The following is a 21,084-nucleotide window of genomic DNA, read 5'->3' as shown; positions in this document are numbered from 1 at the left end:
TTTTCCGTGCGAACTGCTACCACAGGCTCGACTTATTCCTGGTTTTCTTCAAAGCGGTGAGCTGGCTGTGCCACTCGGGTGGAGAAGTTAGGAATGAATTGTCTGTAGTAGTTGGCGAAGCCCAGAAATCGCTGTATGGCCTTCAGCCCAGACGGACGAGGCAACTTGAGTACAGCCAATAACTTCTCTGGATCCATTTTTAATCCTGTGGAGGAAACAATGTAACCGAGGAAAGGCAAAGAGGATTGTTCAAAGAGGCACTTTTCAAACTTGGCATACAGTCTGTTCTCCCTGAGCCTCTGTAAGACTAGGCGCACTTACCTGAGATGTGAGACGAAGGCAGTAGAAAAAAATCAGAATGTCGTCTACATAGACAACAACACAGGTGTAAAGCAGATCCCTGAAAATGTCATTGACGAACTCTTGGAAAACAGCTGGTGCATTGCTTAGACTAAGCGGCATTACCAGCTACTCGTAGTGGCCATCACGGGTGTTGAAGGCTGTTTTCCATTCGTCTCATTCTTTGATTCGGATCGAATTGTAGGCACCTCTGAGATCCTGCTTGGTGAAGATCTTGGCCCCTCGGAGACGGTCAAACAGTTCTGAAATTAGAGGCAAAGGGTACCTGTTTTTTACCGTGATATGTTTCAGTCCTCGGTAGTCGATACAGGGCCGCAAGGATCCGTCCTTTTTCTTCACGAAGAAGAAGCCTGCTCCTGCCGGTGATGATGATTTTCGGATAAACCCTCTGGCCAAGTTCTCCTGGATGTAATCCGACATAGCCTGAGTCTCTGCCTGGGAAAGAAGGTAAACTCTCCCATGGGGAGGAGATGTTCCAGGAAGAAGGTCTATTGGACAGTCATACGACCTGTGGGGAGGTAGTTTTTCAACCTCCTTTTTCCCGAAGACATCCGAGAAGATCCAGTAAGCGGATGGTAATCCAGGCAGGGTAGCAGGTTGGACCGGGGGTGAAACTGGTTCAATCCGGGTTAAACAACGGTCCGAGAAGGAATTTGCCCAACATAGAATTTCGGCTGTTCTCCAATTTATGACTGGTTCGTATTTCTGAAACCAAGGCAAACCTAGAAGCAAGGGGTGAGACAAACCAGGGAACACATAAAAACGGATTCTTTCAGAATGCATAAGACCTACCCGGAGTTCCACTGGCTCAGTCTGGAACTGGACGGGTTCGGTCAGAGGCTGGCCATCGACAGCGGTCACCCGCAACGGATTGGGAAGAGCCTGAACTGGTAAGTGGTAGCGATCCACAAGCGTCTGCCGGATAAACTTCCAGCGGCTCCGGAATCCAACAGACAGAGTCGAGAAAATTTTATAGCTCCGCAGGTCACGGAGACTGAGATCTGCAATGAAGGAGAGGAAAATTCTCTACCTAGGGTGGCCTCTCCTACCGAGCCTAGGCACAGGAGTTTCCCAACTTCTTTGGACAGGAGCGGATCAGGTGTTCGGAACTACCACAATATAGACAGCTTTCGTCTTTGCGACGCGCCTCCTGGAAGCGACTAGCCAGACTTACTCGATCTACCTCCATAGCTTCGGGAGAAGAGGATGAGGTAGCCATCTTGGAAGAATTAGAGTCCCGGTGGTAGGACCTCTTGTCACGCTTAATCTCCATGGAACGCTCCTGAAAACTCAGGTCAATCCGGGTCGCCAAGGAAATCAGGTCATCCAAGATGGTAGGCCTGTCCCGTCCCACCAGCTCACCCTTAATATTTCCAGAAAGGCCTCATTGTTCCTGGATAACTCAGACGAAAGGGTGCGGAACTGAACAGCATACTGAGCCACCGTGAGGGTTCCTTGGACTAGGCCAAGCAGGGCAGAAGCGGCCGATGTGGACTGGCCAGGTTCATCGAAGGTCCTGTGAAAAGTCTCTAAGAAAGATTGAAGATCATTAACCAGCGGGTCTCCTCTCTCCCATAATGGGTTTAGACAGGCGAGAGCCTCTCCTGCCAGATGTGACATAATGAAGCCCACTTTGGCACGGTCAGAAGCAAACATGTGCCCCAGGATTTCGAAGTGTAGGGTACCCTGATTGAGAAAACCCCGACAATGAGTGGGATCACCAAGGAAGTGGGGAGGAGCCGCCAGGCGAGGGCCCTTGCTTGTCAAGACAGCAGGTACCTGGGTGTTGCTAGGTGAATCAGGAGCAGTCGGATTCAGCAGAGAATCCATGCGGGTGGGCATGTTACGTAGATAAGACGTGATCTTGTCCTGTTGCTCTTTCAGGCGGGTCACCTCTTGGCACAGCTCCATAGGCGGAGGCCTCTGGGGTCCAGCGGATTCCATGGCCGGAGCAATCTGTAACGAAAGGAAGCGGAGGCAGAGATGGTGAAGTTCACATTCGTTTTTATTTTTTAAGTGGAACCTCGGGACCACGGTCCGGGGGCTCCGAAGGGGGCGTGACTAGTGAGCCCCGGGTACCCGTAGTAAAGCCCCTCTGACAGGGCCAGAATGGATTACCCAGAGGACACAGGTGCTACCTCTAGTTAGACCCCGAACACGTGGCAGCTGTCCCAGCAGGACCAAAAGGGATAACAGTAGTTACAGCAGAGTCCGTAATGAGACTGGTCCTGGATCCGGGTAGTTGGTAAGGAGTCAGATCCATTGACCTTCACACAGTCCTTGGACTCGGATGGCTGTTGGCGGAACGGGATGGCTTTTGTCCAGATGGTTGCAGATATAACCAGGAAGCACAGGATACTGATACACTGTGGAGACAGATAGCATTAGACAATGCACAGAGACTGCAGACGCAGCGCAGACAGGTTAGCATGTAAACCAGATGTAGCAATGACTGATACTCGTTGCTCCGGCACTCTCCCTATGGAGAGGAGGCCAGAAATAGCAGCCAGTGCGCTGCCATTGGTTAATTGCACTTTTTGAATAACGCACGCCGCCCCTTTAAGAAGGCAAGAGAGCGGGCAGGCATGCCCTAATAGCCTTAGCTACAGTCTCCTCACAGGACGTCAGGAGGTGGAGGCAGAAGGGAGGCCAGAACGCTGAGTAGCAGCATGAGATCCAGAGGAGGCCGGCCGCTGCCCAAGGGCAGCATGTGAGGCTCGAGGTAAGTGCCTAGAACGGAGAGCAGCGGCAGGCCTGGACGCAGCACCAGGATGGGGACCAGGTGCAACGGTGGCAGACCTGGGTGCCGCGCCAGGACAGGGACCGGGTGTAACAATTTCACTTGTTAAAGACTAAACTTCAGACAGAAAGGCCCACAAACAAACAGGCAACTGAAAACCACCGCAGTTAAGGCCTGGCAGAGCATCAAAAAGGAGGAAACACAGTGTCTGGTGATGTCCATGAGTTCAAGACTTCAGGCAGTCATTGCCAACAAAGGGTTTTCAACCAAGTGCTAGAAATGAACATTTTATTTACAATTATTTAATCTGTCCAATTACTTTTGGTCCCTTTAAAAACAGGGTGGCACATGTTAAGGAGCTGGAACTCCTAAACCCTTCTTCCAATTTTAATGTGGATACCCTAAAACAGGGGTCCTCAAACTTTTTAAACAGGGGGCCAGATCACGGTCTCTCGGACCATTGGTGGGCCGGAATATAGTTTAAAAAAAATTAGCACCAAATTCCTATGCACACTGCACATATCTTATTTAGAAATCATAAAACAAAATAGGAACAAATACAATATTAAAAATGAAGAAGTAAAGTTAAATCATCAAACTTACCGATTCTTTTGGGTTCTTCGAATATCCTACACTTCGAGTCAATTTTTTCTCTTTCTTGATATCATTGTTTCCTAGCGATTCAAAATTGCTATTAGTAAAATACCAACATATATACAGCGCTACAAAAACAATATACCAGCAATAAAATTGCCCACACAGAGACATACAAACTGCACTGCCCATCAATGCAGCCTGATCAGTGCCCATCAAAGCAGCCTGATCAGTGCCCATCAATGCAGCCTGATCAGTGCCCATCAATGCAGCCTGATCAGTGCCCATCAATGCAGCCTGATCAGTGCCCATCAAAGCAGCCTGATCAGTGCCCATCAATGCAGCCTCACCAGTGCCCATATTGGTGGAACTCCACTTTTACCTCAGGCTCAGACTAGTGTGGTGCAAGAATCCCCAAGAGGCAGCATTGGTCCCTAAAAGGCAGGTAAATGTCCCCAGTGAGCAGCACAGGTCCCCAATAGGTAGCACAGGTCCCCAATAGGCAGCACAGGTCCCCAATAGGCAGGTAAATGTCCCCAATAGGCAGCACAGGTCCCCAATAGGCAGGTAAATGTCCCCAATAGGCAGCACAGGTCCCCAGTAGGCAGCACAGGTCCCTAATAGGCAGGTAAATGTCCCCAATAGGCAGCAAAGGTCCCTAATAAGCAGGTAAATGTCCCCAATAGGCAGCACAGGTCCCCAACAGGCAGCACAGGTCCCCAATAAGCAGGAACAGGTCCCCAATAGGCAGGAAAATGTCCCCAACAGGTAGCAAAGGTCCTCAAAAGGTAGCACAGGTCCCCAATAGGCAGGAAAATGTCCCCAACAGGTAGCACAGGTCCCCAATAGACAGGTACAGGTCCCCAATAGGCAGCACAGGTCCCCAATAGGCAGCACAGGTATCTAATAAGCAGGTAAATGTCCCCAATAGGTAGCACAGGTCCCCAGTAGGCAGGCACAGGTCCCCAATAGGCAGGTACAGGTCCCCAATAAGCAGCACAGGTCCCCAATAGGCAGATACAGGTCCCCAATAGGCAGGTACAGGTCCTCAAAAGGTAGCACAGGTCCCCAATAGGCAGGTACAGGTCCCCAATAGGCAGGTACAGGTCCCCAATAGGCAGATACAGGTCCCCAATAGGCAGATACAGGTCCCCAATAGGTAGCACAGGTCCCCAGTAGGTAGCACAGAACCCCAATACGTAGCACAGGTCCCCAATACGTAGCACAGGTCCCTAGTAGGCAGGTAAACGTCCCCATTTTGCAGCACAGGTCCCCAATAGGACCCGGAGTTAAAAAGAAAAAAAAAAAAACTACTCACCTATGTCCCCCGCTGTTCTGAAGAGGCGCCCGCTCATCTCAGTCTTCTTCCGGCACAGACGGCGTGACGTCATCAGGCCGCGTGATGACAATCACGTCGTCTGTGTGGTCTCTGCTGCATATTGAGGGCTTCACAACGCCTTTCCTCGGCGCCTCGTCTCGCCCGCGAGTTTGCACTCTGCAGTCTAGTTCTTTAGTGGGCGTGTCAGGGGGGTGGCAGTGTTTGTGAGCTGCAGCGCTGATTGGTTCATCACGGCTGCAGCGCTGATTGGTTCACCACGGCAGTGAGGGCGATGCAATCAGTGCGGTTAATGTCAGCCTGGCCAGGGGCCGGATAAAAGTCCTTCGCGGGCCGCATGTGGCCCGCGGGCCGTAGTTTGAGGACCCCTGCCCTAAAATGAAAGCTGAAAGTCTGAACTTCAACTGCATCTGAATTGTTTTGTTTAAAATTCATTGTGGTAATGTCTAGAACCAAAATTAGAAAAATGTTGTGTCTGTCCAAATATATATGGACTTAACTGTATGCTATGAAACAGAGTGATATGGGAGAGTCAGAACCCCTAAGCTGCACCCATTGTACTGATCGGGAAGAAGGATGGGATATTAGGATTTTGTGTAGACTATGATCAATTGAATGACTGCATCATAGGAGACTCACAACCCCTGCCGATGATAGAAGAATCCCTGTCTGCCTTGGGAAAGGCCAAATAAGTCTCTTGTCTCGATCTGGCCAGTGGCTATTGGCAAGTGTCACGTGCCCCGTCTTGAGTGACGCGGCCAGCGAGCCAGTAACTGATACAACAGGACGCTGCACGTGTAATTGTCCTATGTGACGCGGCCCGCAGGCCGGTAACTAATACAATAAGACAGGGGGAATAGGGAAAACCTGGGTAACATTAACAATGGTGGCCCTGCGATAGGGAAATGGGGAAGTGGAGACCTCCTGCACTCCCCTGAGTCAGTGTCTCTACACTCCTAACGTTCCCTAGGCCGGTTCCGCACCGGGCGACGATCAGGAACCTAAAAACCCTGACTCGCCCTGCACCTAAACCCTCACTAGGGAATTGGTCGGTGTGGAAACTAATCCCACCACTGCACTAAACACATACAAGGAAAAGTGACAAAACAGGGGAACACCACTTAGCTTTGCTCTGCTGCTTACGCTCCCAGCAACAGAGCCCACCACCTGCATGCATCTTTTCCTCCACCATGTCCAACATCTGGATGCGCTGTCCGGAAATGGACCTTCTCAGCATCATAGTGCAGCCTTGGAGCAAACAGAGTCCACACCTGCGTGCAGCTGTCCAGAAACAGAGTCCCGCAAATGAGTCCAGCTTTTCTGCCAAAAAGTCCAGCATGCTTGAGTCCAGCTCTCAGCAACCAAGTCCAGCATTTTGAGTGCAGCTCTACACCGCAGCTGCCACTCCACCAATCCATGCATGAACTCCTTGTTGACACCATAGCTGCAACTCCACCACGCCATGCCAGCACTCCTTGCAGACACCATAGCTGACACTCCAGGAATCTCACTGAGCTGCCCGTGACTCTCATTTAGCTCCATCCTTCACCCAGGCTTGCTTGTGGCTGGCAAGGACTGCATCAAGTGGCCTCTCCTCCTCTTCCTCCACCTTAAGATCATAAACAGTATAATCCTCAGATGGGGCACCCCAATCAGAAAGGATGAAGAGGAGGTTGTAGATCCCACTTGGTATGAACCCGGAGGCACACAGCTGAGTAGCTCAGCAGAGGAGGTGAAGGAGAAGGTAGATGAGGAGGTTATGTTGTGGCTTGCCGCATAGACACTGAGTGATGCAACCATGACAAGGACTGCATCCTCAGCCATAACTGTGGCTGTGGCCAGCACCAGTCATGAGCCTGCAGTTCACAGCAGCAGAAAGAATTGCCTAGCCTGGGCCTTTTTTGAGACCGCAAAGGATGACCCAACTCACGTTATCTGCCATCTTTGCCGAAAATGACTCAGTAGAGGCAAAATTTGCAATAATTTGACAACTATATGCATAAACCGGCACTTGCGCGATCATCATGCCTTAGTCTGGAAATCACACTGCACAAAAATGTGGACTAACAGGCCTCACCAACAACCGGCTGTCCCATCTGCTGCTTCTTGCTCCTCTGTCACCATGACAAGTGTTCCACACAGGCCTCAGGCCACAGAACCTCCACTTGTTTCCCCCCTACAGTCGGGGTGAGTGAGAGCCCATCAGCTGTAACAGAAGTGGAGATCTCTGCTATTTTTGCTTCACTGTGAAGACCACATCTTTCTCAATCCTCCAAAACATCTCTGAATGCACCTCACTCACAATCCAGCAGTTTGTCCTGTTAACCCTACTCCAACCTCTCTCAGCACAGCAGCCAGTCTTCGGTCCCACAGTTGTGGTCACGTAAAAGAATGTTTCCTCCAACACATGCCAAAGCTAAGAGTTTGAACTCCACCATCCCCATTCTGTTGGCCGCAGAAATGCTGCTTATCCGCCTGGTGGATACAGATGGTTTCCAAAAGTTGATAGCCACTGCAATCCCCAACACCAGTTGCCCAGTCACCATTACTTCTCAAACAAAGTTTCACCAGCATGTTGCAAACAGCATCACACGTTACCTGAAAAATTCTATGTCTGCCAGGGTGCCATTCACCACTGACATATGGACGAGCAAATATAATCAGGGATAATACATATTGCTGACTGGGCACTGAGTGACTTTCGTGGCTGTGGGGGAAGGCGGTCAAGGGGCTGCTCCACAAGTCTTGGAATACCTTCAGATACTCCAGTATAGCATCTCTTAGATAACCCTCCAGGATTTTACCCACAGTAGAGGTTAAGCTTACTGCCTATAACTTTCAAGTTCAGTTTTTGTCCCCTTTTTGAATATTGCCACCACATTTGCTATACACCAGTCCTGTGGTACAGACCCTGTTATTAAGGAATCTTTAAGATTAATTTTTACAATTCTGACCACTGTCCCTTTATGAGGTAATAACTCTGGAACACTTCCATGGATCCTGGTGCTTCTGACATTGTTTTATCGTGACATATTGTACTTCATGTTAGTGGTAAAATTTCTTTGATAAAACTTGCGTTTACTTGTGAAAAAAATGGAAATTTAGTGAAAATGTTGAAAATTTCGCAATTTTTCAACTGAATTTTCATGCCCTTAAATCACAGAGATATGGCACACAAAATATTTAATGAGTAACATTTCCCACATGTGTACTTTACATCAGCACAATTTTGGAACCAAAATATTTTTTGTTCGGAAGTTATAAAGGTTAAAAGTTACAAGCGATTTCTCATTTTTACAACACCATTTTTTTTGGAGGGACCACATCACATTTGAAGTCACTTTGAGGGATCTATATGATAGAAAATACCCAAAAGTGATATCATTCTAAAAACTGCACCCCTCAAGGTGCTCAAAACCACATTCAAGAAATTTGTTAACCCTTCAGGTGCTTCACAGGAAGTTTTTGAATGTTTAAAAAAATGAACATTTAACTTTTTTTTACCAAAAAATTATTTCATGTCCAATTTTTTTATTTTCCCAAGGGTAACAGGAGAAATTGGACCCCAAAAGTTATTGTACAATTTGTCCTGAGTACGTTGATACCCTTGATATGTGGGGAGAACCACTGTTTCGTTGCATGGCAGAGCACGGAAGGGACGGAGCGCCGTTTGACTTTTTCAATGCAATATTGGCTGGAATTGAGATCAGACGCCATGTTGCGTTTTGGAGATCCCCTGATGTGCCTAAACAGTGGAAAACCCCACAAGTGACCCCATTTTGGAAACTTGACCTCCCCAAGGAACTTATCTAGATGTGTGGTGAGAACTTTGAACCCCCAAGTGCTTCACAGAAGTTTATAACGTAGAGTCATAAAAATAAAAAATCATTTTTTTCCACAAAAATATTTTTGCCCCAAATTTTTTATTTTCCAAAGGGTAACAGAAGAAATTGGACCCCAAGAGTTATTGTGCAGTTTGTCCTGAGTATGTTGATACTCCTAATGTGGGGGTAAACCACTGTTTTGGCGCATGGCAGAGCTCGGAAGAGAAAGGGCACCGTTTGACTTTTTCTACGCAGAATTGGCTGGAATTGAGATCAGATGCCATGTCGCATTTGGAGAGCCCTTGATGTGTCTGAGTAGTGGATATACCCAATTCTAACTCCAACCCTAACCCCAACACACCCCTAACCCTAATTCCAACCCTAACCCTAGGACTTAGCCTAACGGGAAAATGGAAATAAATACATTTTTTTAAATTTTAGTATTTTTCCCTAACTAAAGGTGTGATAAAGGGGGGTTTGATTTACTATTTATGCGGGTTTTTATGTTTGGCTGCTGTCACATGCTAAAAAACCCTTTTTATTGCAAAAAATAGTTTTTGCATCACCACATTTTGAGAGCTATAATTTTTGTATATTTTGGTCCACAGAGTCATGTGAGGTCTTATTTTTTGCAGGACAATTTGACGTTTCTATTGGTACCATTTTCGGGCACATGACATTTTTTGATGGCTTTTTATAACGTTTTTTGGGAGGCAGAATGAACAAAAACCAGCATTTCATGAATTTCTTTGCGGGGGGGGCGTTTACACCGTTCCCCGTGTGGTAAAATTGATAAAGCGGTTTTACTCTTCAGGTCAGTACGATTACAGCGATACTTCATTTATATTTTTTATGTTTTGGCACGTTTATACAATAAAAACAATTTTATATAAAAAATAATTATTTTTACATTGCTTCATTCTGTGAGCTATAACTTTTTTATTTTTTCGCTGATGATGCTGTATGGTGGCTCATTTTTTGTGGAACAAGACTTTATTAGTGGTACCATGTTTATTTATATCTGTCTTTTTGATCGCGTGTTATTCCACTTTTTGTTTGGCAGTATGATGATAAAGCATTGGTTTTTTGCCTTTTTTAAGGGGTTCACTAAAGGGCTTAACTAGTGGGGTAGTTTTATAGGGTAGGTCGTTACGGATGCGGTGATACTAAATATGTGTACTTTTATTGTTTTTTTTTACATAAAGAAATGTATTTATTGGGGAATATAATTTTTTTCTTTATATAGGATTTTTTTTTTACATATACTTACACGTGTTTTTTTTTTCCACTTTTTTTACTTTGTCCCTGAGTGGGACATCACTGTATTATATCAGATTTTCGATCTGACACTTTGCGCAGCACTGTGTCAGATCAGCGATCTGACAGGCAGTGCAGGAGGCTTGCTGGAGCCTGCTCTCAGCAGGCACTGACAAGCCACCTCCCTGCAGGACCCGAAAGGACCCCGTGGCCATCTTGGATCCGGGGTCTCAGAGAAGAACGGAGCGAGCCCCCTCCGTGCGCGATGCGTCCCTATGCCATACATGAAAACTTATTATTTTATGATCACGATTACCCAAGTGACCCCAAACCCTTATATTTGATATGCAGTCTGGCCTGTTGGTTAATATTAGGTCTAGCAGTGCCCCCCCTTCTTGTTGAGTCCTGAACCAGTTGTGAAAGGTAATTGTCTCTCATAGTTTTCAAAAACCTATTACCTTTGCTGGAACTGCAGGTTTCGGTTCCCCAATGTATTTCAGGGTAGTTGAAGTCCCCCATAATAAGGACTTCTCCTTTTCTCCTTGAGTCTCTGCTTCATATATTTGTTTTACGAGGATATTCTCCGTTGCTTCCAATATTTTTGGAGACTTATAACAAACCCCTATCAGTAATTTATTATTTTTCCCCCCTCCCCTTATCTCCACTCATAGGGACTCTACATTTTCATTAGATTCACATATATTATCACACAGGATGGGTTTTAAGGAAGATTTTACATATAAACACACGCCTCCCCCTCGCTTATTTGTACGGTCATTTCTGAACAGACTATAGCCCTGTAAATTAACTGCCCAGTCATGGCTCTCGTCCAGCCATGTCTCAGATATCCCCACCATGTCATAATTATGTTCCAACAACATTAATTCTAATTCCTCCATTTTTGGTGAGGCTCCTGGCATTAGTGTATATGCACTTTTTAAATCTCTCATTACCTCTATTCTTCTCTAAAATCTTAACTGTTCTAACCCCACCCCCCACGCCACCCCCAATTTCTTTATTTGTGCCCAGGTCACTATCTGCACTATCTACCCCTCCTATAAAATGATTACCCCTGTCCTTTATAATTGTAGTGTAGCCCTCTATGTATGTCACCTAGTCATGGTTTTTGCCAAGTTTCTGTAATGCCCACCACATCGTATTCTGTGGCTGGCATAAGAGTCTCCAATTCATTCATTTGGTTTGGAAGACTTCTTGCATTTGCCAGCAGACATCTAATACTATTAGCACATTTATTACTCCTACTCACCTCCTTACTTTCATTGTATATCCGAGCCCCCTCTATATCCCCATTAACCCCTACTGTCTCACTCTCTGTCTACTCTATCTATCCCTTATTGGTACAACTACCCTTGCTCCGACCAGATCCTAGTTTAAAAACTTCTCTGTCTGAAGATTTTTTCCCCCAAAACAGCTTATTAAGGTGAAGCCCGTCCCTACCATAGATCCTGTAGCCAACAGAGAAGTCGGCTCAGTTGTCTGTGAGTCCAAACCCCTTCCTTCCTGCATCAATTTCCAAGCTACTTATTTATTTCCCTAAGCTCTCACTGTCTTTTAGTGACACTTGTGGCACTAGCAGAATTTCTGAAAACACCACCTTGGATTCTCTCAGTGCCAAAGTGTGTGCCTCTTTCATGAGCTACTTTGGCCAACCTTAGCTCCACTCCTTCTGTGGCCACCACTTGCCAAGTGACACCGAATTTGCGAGGTATCTTGATCCTTTGGTACAATAAGTTATTCCACACGCAGAGTCTCTCCCATTGTCCCAGGATCTGTTGGTTTTCTGATTTAGGGTGACCCACTTTCGCAGTTCTGTTAACTCAGCATCAGGCTGATATAACTGCACCTACTCGTCCCTTGGGCATCCCAGAATGTGCAAATGAATACTTTATCACCACCCATAATTAACACACCTGATACTCTCTTATAGAGCTATCACACCTGATACCTAATTACGTGCACAAACTAAGGTAACCAAAGTGCAATGACCCTAAGGGCCACCGGGGGAAAACTACAACTGAAATCACGACAGTGCAATGACCCTAATGGCCACCGGGGGCAAAACCACCCTTGGCACACAGCCAAGGGAAAAAAAAAAGGTTACTTTGTGCTTTTACTCTGTCAGATCCAACCTGGATCGTGACAGCAAGTCCCCGTGGCTGCAAAAGGACCGACTGAAGACAGCATTCAACCTTCCCATGGAGTCATTTGTGTTCAATTGGATGCCATTCGGGTTAATTTATGCACCAGGAACATTTCAGAGTTTGATGGAAAGATGCCTTGGTGACTTAAACATTGAAGCAATTCTAATATATCTCGATTACATCATCATCTATTCTGACACCTTTGAGGAACATCTCGTCAGTTTGGAGCTGGAGGAATCAAGCAGTGATCGATCCAATGGGGCTCAAGGCAAGAACAGGCTTTTCGGCCTCTGAAACTGGCACTGACTGTTGCCCCTATGCTGGCGTATGCTGACTTCTCCCAACACTTCATATTGAACATCGATGGAAGCCTTTACAATCTGGGGGCAGTGTTGGCTCTGGTTCAAGAAGGGCGTGAACAGGTGATTGCATATGGAGAATGCAAAGCTAAGTATGCTGGAGCAGAGATGGGTTGCAAGAATGTTCAAATACTGGTACAAAATCTATTGATCAAAAGGCTGAGAATATTCATGCAGATGCACTGTCCAGAGTAACCTAGGAATGGGCAAAACGTGATGCGGACGAAAAACTGTAAAGTGACGAGACCCTACACTTCAAACGCTTCACGACAATTGTAGTAGATGCTCAAGAATCAGGAGAGGAATCCCAATCCACTCACAAAGTGCTCAAGGAAACCAGTTTTAAAAAGGGATCAAAAACTAGAAGTCCCTGGTGTAGACTATGCTCACACCTTCCTGGCTGCGGAGGTTGGCACCCTAGATGGGGAACGTTGTGGTGCCCCCGCTCCACGATGGCTGTCCCTAGGGACCCTGCTACACCCTGCAGCCACTAGGGAATCCCTCTGCCCTGTTTCTCGAGGGACCCCTATCACTAAACATAGACAATCCTATGCTAAAGAGGACCCTATACCCCAAAAGTTAAAAACATTTATATAGGCACACATTCAGCGGTAAATTGACATAAAAGGTGAAGATTCACAATAAAGAAATCCCTTTTTCCTTAAAGACTCTTAATATTTATGGATATCAGACCACCTCAATGCTGAGTCAACTATGAAAATGATTTTTTTATGAAAAAGCACTGACCATCATACAATGTAATTGAGCTCAAAAGATCTAGAGCAACATGTTCAAAAGCTCCCAAGGCTATAAATGTTATAAAACAGCTATAGGGTCAACCTCCAAGATAAGCAGTTTAAACATATATACCATCGACCCAATCAGAAATTACAGCCAGTTGATATTATCTCAGAGCATTTTCATATCCATAAAGGGACACAAGAGAAGGTCAGTCTAATGCAAAGATAAATCAGGTACTGAATAAGTACTCAGATGCACATGCTACATTCCCCACACTTGAAGAAACCATATTGTTTCCTGTTCAACCATGTACTAGAGATGAGCGACTTTGCCTTTTTTCGGGTCAAGTCGGGTTTCATGAAACCCGACTTTCTCAAAAGTCGGGTCGAACGAAATCGGCCGATTATCGTGAAAAGTCGAAGGCCGACTGAAACACGAAACCCAATACAAGTCAATGGGGAAGAAAAGTCGGCAGTGAGTGGAGGACAGGAAACACACCTACAGTGCCCATTTTAATGCCAAAAACATCAATTCTTATTACTTAAGCTTGTCAACCTTAACCCTCCGTCAGGAACAATATTCACACTAACTCGTAATGGAACAATGTGCCTGTCAAGCGCAGGCTAGAAAAATGCCTAGAATATCTAATTTTCTCAATTTCAGTGATCTAAAAGTGATCAGAGACCTTCATAGGGATATAATAAAAGAGACTACACATTATCAGGTGCAAAACAAACCCATATACTCAACATAAAAGTAATAACTTTGACATACACAAATTTCAAAACTCCTGAGAAGTACACTTTCATTTGTAAGAAAATCTGCCTTATTTATATGAAATATCCACAAACCTTTCTCTATCCATTCATAAAACAAGCTAAATAAACAATAGTAATGACTAAAAACATTACATACCAACCTTATAAAGTGTGATGTGTTCAGGACCAATGAGCCTGAGAAGCCAGCACAGCTTTATCTTCCTTCTTGAAGCTCTGCAGACCAACTGTGGTATCAGGTTTCACACAGCAGCTAGAGCCAGGAGACTATCTAGAGGGAGGGGGTTTCCTGAAAATCTGGTGAGAAGGGAGAAATGAAAGTAGAAGAGCTGCGCCTGTCAGATCCATTGTTCCTGACGGAGGGTTAATTTACTTTAAAATAATAGTTAGGCATTGAAAACTGGGGGTTATTTAGCTAAAGTTGTGGGGGGAGTAGGGCTGGCTCCAGATTTTCGTGTGCCCAGGGCCAAAGAGTGTCAATGGGCTCCTTTAACACATGCCACAATTCATGATCCTCTGATATTGCAGAGAAATAGCGGTATAGTACAATGAAAAATACTTCACTTCTTACATCTCATGACTGATATCCATTTTAAATTCTCCAATAGCACCAAAAACGGACAGTATATTACTCCATACAGTATTATGGCCACCGCATAGTGCGCTATACAGAGTAATAAAGCCCATATATTTCTCCATACAGAATCATTGGTCCCATATAATGTTTGAAACAGTATATGATGAGCTCCACATAATGCTACAATATATGTTGGTCCCCATGGATGAAGCTCCACTGTGTTATGGTCCCAAATAATGCTCCATATATAATGGGTCCCATTTCTAATGCTCCAGTGCATAATGGGCCCTGTAAATGCTGCTCCAGTGTCTGATATCCACCTTTGGAATGCTCCAGTGTATGGTGGGCCTCATATATCATTCTCCAGAGTATAGTGCTCCCCAAAAATAGCTGTCCCAACATTGAAAACAATTAAATAAGTCTCCACACTAGGGAATCCCTGTACTAGTCTGGACTCCTCGTCGTCCCCATCTTCTATCTCACTGCACTTGGACTGTTTAGGCAGAGGGCGTACAGACGTGATGTCATCGCCCTCTCGGGACCAGAATGTCACTGTCAGGAAACGCGGAAGACGTCACAGCGGTGGAGCAGGGACAGGTAAGTATTTCAACTATGCAAGTGCTGTGATCCTGAGCAAGCAGGGGGGGCCCACTCGTTGGCGACGGCACTGGCACAGGGCCCCTCATAGTACGGCGGTGTGTCTGACGGCGGGTGTGCACCCCCACCGTCAGAGACACTTGATTCTACTATGAGGGACCTTGTGCCAGTGCCGTTGCCAAACAGTGTGCCCACCCACCTGTCCAGGGCAACGGCACTCGCACGGGTGCGTGCACCAGGTGGTGACCCCGGCCCTGTAGGGGGAGGCAGCCCAGTTAGGGAGGTGGAAAAATTGACATATGTTGATGTTGGACATTCAGCAGCTGCAAATGGAGTAATTGGAGAAGTCCACGGAAGAGGACAAAAGCTAGCCATTTTTCTGGCAAGCTACGTGTCAGCAGGGGAGGGTGGGACAAAATCCTTTGAAACCCATGCATGGTTCATTTTAATGAAGGTTAGATCATCAACATTTTGGGTCAACAGACGGGTCCTTTTTTCTGTCAGGATTGATCCAGCAGCACTGAAGACTCGTTCAGCTAACACACTAGCAGCAGGGCAAGCGAGCTCCTGTAAGGTATATTGTGCCAATTCAGGCAAGGTGTCAAGTTTACTGGTCCAATAGTCAAAGGGGAATGACCGGTGAGGGAGAACATCGATATGGGAGGAGAAGTAGCTTGTTACCTTAGTTGACAACTGCTGTCTCCAGTCACTTTCAATCGATGCAGTATTACCAGTCGTTTGAGCAGTACTTAAAAAACCAGTCCACAACATCGTCATGAAACCCCTGTGTTCAACGCAACTTCAGCTATGTGCACCATGAACACCTCTTTCATGTTTTCCCCTACGGCTTGTTGGAAAAACATCACCGCCACTGTGTGCTGGGAATGCCTCAAACAAACGGTTTACCAGAGTTGCTTGTTTGCTAGTCAATAGTAGCTCTAGGTTCTCCTGTGGCAAGATGTTTTGTAATTTGCCTTTATAGCATGGATCCAGGATGCTGGCCAACCAGTAGTAGTCATCGTTCATCATTTTGGCAATGCGGGGGTCCCTTTTTATGATCTGCAAGGCGTAATCAGACATGTGGGCCAATGTTCCAGGTGTCAATGATGCACTGTGAGTGCTGGGTGGAGGAGCACTTTCTGGCAAATCCACATCCCTCCAGTCACGCACAAACCCTGTACCTGACCTTGCCTTGCCAACATTTTTTCATGACCTCTGAGAAGCATCTTCCTCCCCAAAATAATCATCCCCATCATCCTCCTCCTCTTTCTCTTCTTCCTCCACCTCGTCCAAGAGACTTCCCTGACCAGACAATGGCTGACTGTCTTCAAGGCTTCCCTCCTCCTCTTCCTCCTCGGCTGCAGATGCCTGCTCCTTAATGTGCATCAAAGTTTGCATGAGTAGACGCATAAGTGGGATGCTCATGCTTATGATGGCATTGTCTGCGCTTACCAGCCGTATGCATTCCTCAACACACTGAAGGACTTTACAGAGGTCTTTCAGCTTCAACCACTGCACACCAGACAACTCCATGTCTGCCTGCAAACTGCCTGCCCGTGTATCCTCCCACAAATGAATTACAGCCTGCCTCTTTTCGCACAGCCTCTGAACCATGTGCAGGGTGGAGTTCCACCTTGTTGCGACGTCAATAATTAGGCGGTGCTTGGGAAGGTGGAGCAATCACTGCAGCTTCTGCATACGACCGGACTGTACGGACGACCGGCGGATGTGCGAGCACAGTCTTCGCACCTTATGGAGCAGGGCTGTTAACTGCAGATAATTATTGAGGAAGCACTGCACCACCAGGTTCAAGGTGTGAGCCAGGTAAGGTATGTGTCTGAGTTTTGAAAGGGCTATGGCTGCCACAAAATTCCGGCCGTTATTACTAGCTACCTTGCCTGCCTCAAGATGTAGACTACCCAGCCATGACTCAGTTTGTCGCTGCAAGTAGTTGGCCAGTACCTCTGCGGTGTGTCTGTTGTCTCCCAAACACATCATCTTCAACACAGCCTGCTGACGCTTACCACTAGCTGTTCGATAGTGGGACACCTCGTGTGCAAAACTGGCAGCTGCGGTTGGAGTGCTCGAGCGACTGCACTCTGTGGACGAGCTTTCGCTTCTGGAGAAGGAGGAGGAGGGTCGAACGCCTACAGCCAACTGTTTCCTATACCGTGGGCTAGGCAGCACTGTCCCACCGCCGCTGTCCCCTGTCGACCCTGCATCCACCACATTAACCCAGTGTGCAGTGATGGACACGTAATGGCTCTGGCCATGCCTACTGGACCATGAATCTGTTGTGAGGTGCACCTTTCCACTCACTGATTGCTTGAGTGCATGGACAATGTGGTCTTTCACATGCACGTGGAGGGCTGGGATGGCTTTTCACGAAAAGAAGTGCCGACTGGGTAGGTCATAGCATTGTACTGCATAGGCCATGAGCTCTCGGAAAGCTTTGCTTTCAACCAACCGGTAGGGCATCATCTCTAACGAGATTAGTTTGGCAATGTGGGCGTTCAAAGCCAGTGTACGCGGATGAGAGGATGAGTACTTTCTTGTCCTACTCAGAGTCTCTGGTAGGGTGAGCTGGACTTGAGAACTGCATATGGTGGAACTAGCGGTGGACATGGCGGACTGAGAGCGGGTTGGTGATGGTGATGGTGTTGGTGGTGTTGCTGATGGCCTAGATTCAGTCTTTCGTAGCAATAACATTGTGATTCCATGACTGCTTTGCCCTTGCGACGACACCTCGACATTTGCTGCTGGTGGTGTGCTAAACGGTGGGCTTACAGTGGGGGAAGTGATGTAGCGTTGCTGACTACCTTCATTCGGAGCAGGTGCACATGTGGTATGTGAGGTTTGGTAGTCCGTCCACGCTTGCAAGTGCATGGTGGTTAAATGTCTAAGCATGCAACTGGTATTCAAATTTCTCAGATTTTTCCCTCGGCTAAAGGTCTTTGCGCACTTCTTACAGATAGCTTTTGCCTGATCATTAGGATTTTGTTCAAAAAAGTGCCACACTGCACTCTTCCTACTATGGAATACATTTTGAGACCTTGCACGCTGTGCTAATTTGACCGTCTGGCCAAGCTGTCCTGCAACTCTTTTGTTTTTTGTAACACGTTTTTGGACTGCTACGGTCCTGCCAGATAACAGCTGGTGCGATGTCGTTGCCTGCTGCGGATCCTCCTCCTCCTCTTCTGAGCTATTGGCAACGGCACCCTCTTCCCCCAATGGATGCCAATCTGGGTAAACAACTGGGTCATCCATCACCTCCTCTTCAATTTCATGTGCACTTTCCTCTGTGTCACACTGCGATGACAATGTAGTAATCTGAGTGAATGTACCAGCAGAAAAATCTAGCAGTGGCTGTGCATCAGTGCACTCCATGTCAGATTCATCTTGGACTGGGGAATTCACGATTTGACTTGCTAACCCAGGCATGGTATGTGAAAAGAGCTCCATGGAGTAATCGGTAGTGTGGCCTGCCACATCCTTCACTTTTGGTAGGGGTGAAGGACACAAGGAAAGGTGTTGTTCCTGACCAGGAGCCTCCAATGATGACTCAGTGCTTTTATTTTTTGAAACTTCAGAAGAGGAGGCAAGAGAGCTGGAGGCTGTGTCAGCAATGTAAGCCAAAACTTGTTCCTGAAGCTCCAGCTTTAAAAGTGGTTTACCTACTCACATAAAAGAGAGCCTTCGAGGCCTTGTGGAGCCAGACGATGACGCAGGCTCAACACCTCCTGCCTTAGGTGCTATTGTGCTTTTGCCACTACCAACAGATGCAATACCACCACCACCACCATCAGGACCAGCTGGCAACCCCCACCCACTTCCATGGCGTCTTCACCATACTTGCTCATTTTTGTGAAAATGTACCCAAAATACCACCAGCTATATGGTACTGTAAAACAAGGTAGAAGGTGTATCTACTATTGGTGAGAATTTGAATCTCACTATAGATTGGAGGATGCTGAACTATTGTCTCAGGCCCAGTAGAGATTACACCTCAATGTAACAGGCTGAAATTGGATGGTGTATGACAAGGTGGAGGGTGTCTATAGGATTGGTGAGAATTTGAATCTCACTATAGATTTGAGGACACAGAACTATTGTCTCTGGCCCAGGAGAGATTACACCTCAATGTAACAGACTGAAATTGGATGGTGTATGACAAGGTGTAGGGTGTCTATAGGATTGGTGAGAATTTGAATCTCACTACAGATTTGAAGACGCTGAACTATTGTCTCAGGCCCAGTAGAGATAACACCTCAATGTAACAGGCTGAAATTGGATGGTGAATGACAAGGTGGAGTGTTATGAGCTCATTTTCTGCTCCTCCAGTTAAGAATTCTCCTTCCGTTCTCCCTCTGGTGGTGACGGGAGGTAGTGAGGTTGGTTTAAGTGGTAGTGATCTGCCACCTGATGAGAAGGATAACGATTGGATCTCTGGAGTATCAGACTGGATATAAGACAGCCGACGCCCTATCCTGCTGCTGGTGATTCAGTCTGCTTCTCAGGTCTTGGACTTCAGCTATCTTCCAGTCTCCTTAAGTTAAGTTTGTTTTTTACTAATGTTCACACTTGCGCTTGTTGGTCAATTCAGTTTCTTGTGTGGTCAGCTTGCCCCTGCTGGGGCTATGCTGAACTTCCACTCCTATTTATCTGTATTTCATAGAATCATAGAATCATAGAATCATAGAACCGTAGAGTTGGAAGGGACCTCCTGGGCCATCTGGTCCAACCCCCTGCTCAAAGCAGGATTCGCTAAATCATCTCAGTCAGATGTCTGTCCAGCCTCTGTTTGAAGACTTCCATTGAAGGAGAACTCACCACTTCTCGTGGCAGCTTGTTCCACTCATTGATCACTCTAACTGTCAAAAAGTTTTTTCTAATATCTAATCTGTGTCTCCTCCCATTCAGTTTCATCCCATTGCTTCTAGTCTTTCCTTGTGCAAATGAGAATAAAGTTGATCCCTCTACAATGTGACAGCCCTTTAGATATTTGTAGACAGCTATTAAGTCTCCTCTCAGTCTTCTCTTTTGCAAACTAAACATTCCCAAATCCTGCAACCTTTCCTCATAAGACAGGGTTTGCAGACCAGTCACCATTCTGGTCGCTCTTTTCTGAACTTGCTCCAGTTTGTTGATGTCTTTTTTAAAATGTGGTGCCCAAAACTGGACACAATATTCCAGATGAGGTCTGACCAAAGAGGAGTAGAGGGAAATAATGACTTCACGTGATCTAGACTGTGTGCTTCTGTTAATACATCCTAGAATTGCATTTGCCTTTTTTGCTGCTGCATCACACTGTTGACTCATATTCAGTCTGTTATCTATTAGTATACCCAAGTCTTTTTCATATGTGCTGTTGCTTAGCCCTATTCCTCCCATTCTGTATATGCTTTTTTCATTTTTATTGCCCAGATGTAGTACTTTGCATTTTTCCCTGTTAAAAACCATTCTGTTAGTTGCTGCCCACTTCTCCAGTTTATTTATATCTTTTTGAATCCTCTCTCTCTCTTCTCTAGTATTAGCTATCCCTCCTAGCTTTGTGTCATCAGCAAATTTAATCAGTTTACCCTCAATTCCTTCATCTAAATCATTGATAAAGATGTTGAACAATACAGGGCCCAGGACAGAGCCCTGTGGTACCCCACTTGAGACATTCTTCCAACTGGATGTGCAGCCATTTACGACCACTCTTTGGGTCCGATCACTAAGCCAGTTATGAATCCACCTAACAGTTGCCTTGTCCATTCCA

The sequence above is a fragment of the Dendrobates tinctorius genome, unplaced genomic scaffold, assembly GCF_039654945.1.
Source record: "Dendrobates tinctorius isolate UK_male_01 unplaced genomic scaffold, ASM3965494v1 ptg000089l, whole genome shotgun sequence".
NCBI lineage: Eukaryota > Metazoa > Chordata > Amphibia > Anura > Dendrobatidae > Dendrobates > Dendrobates tinctorius.
The sequence above is the reverse complement of the archived record's forward strand: the minus strand, read 5'-3'. Positions refer to the sequence as shown.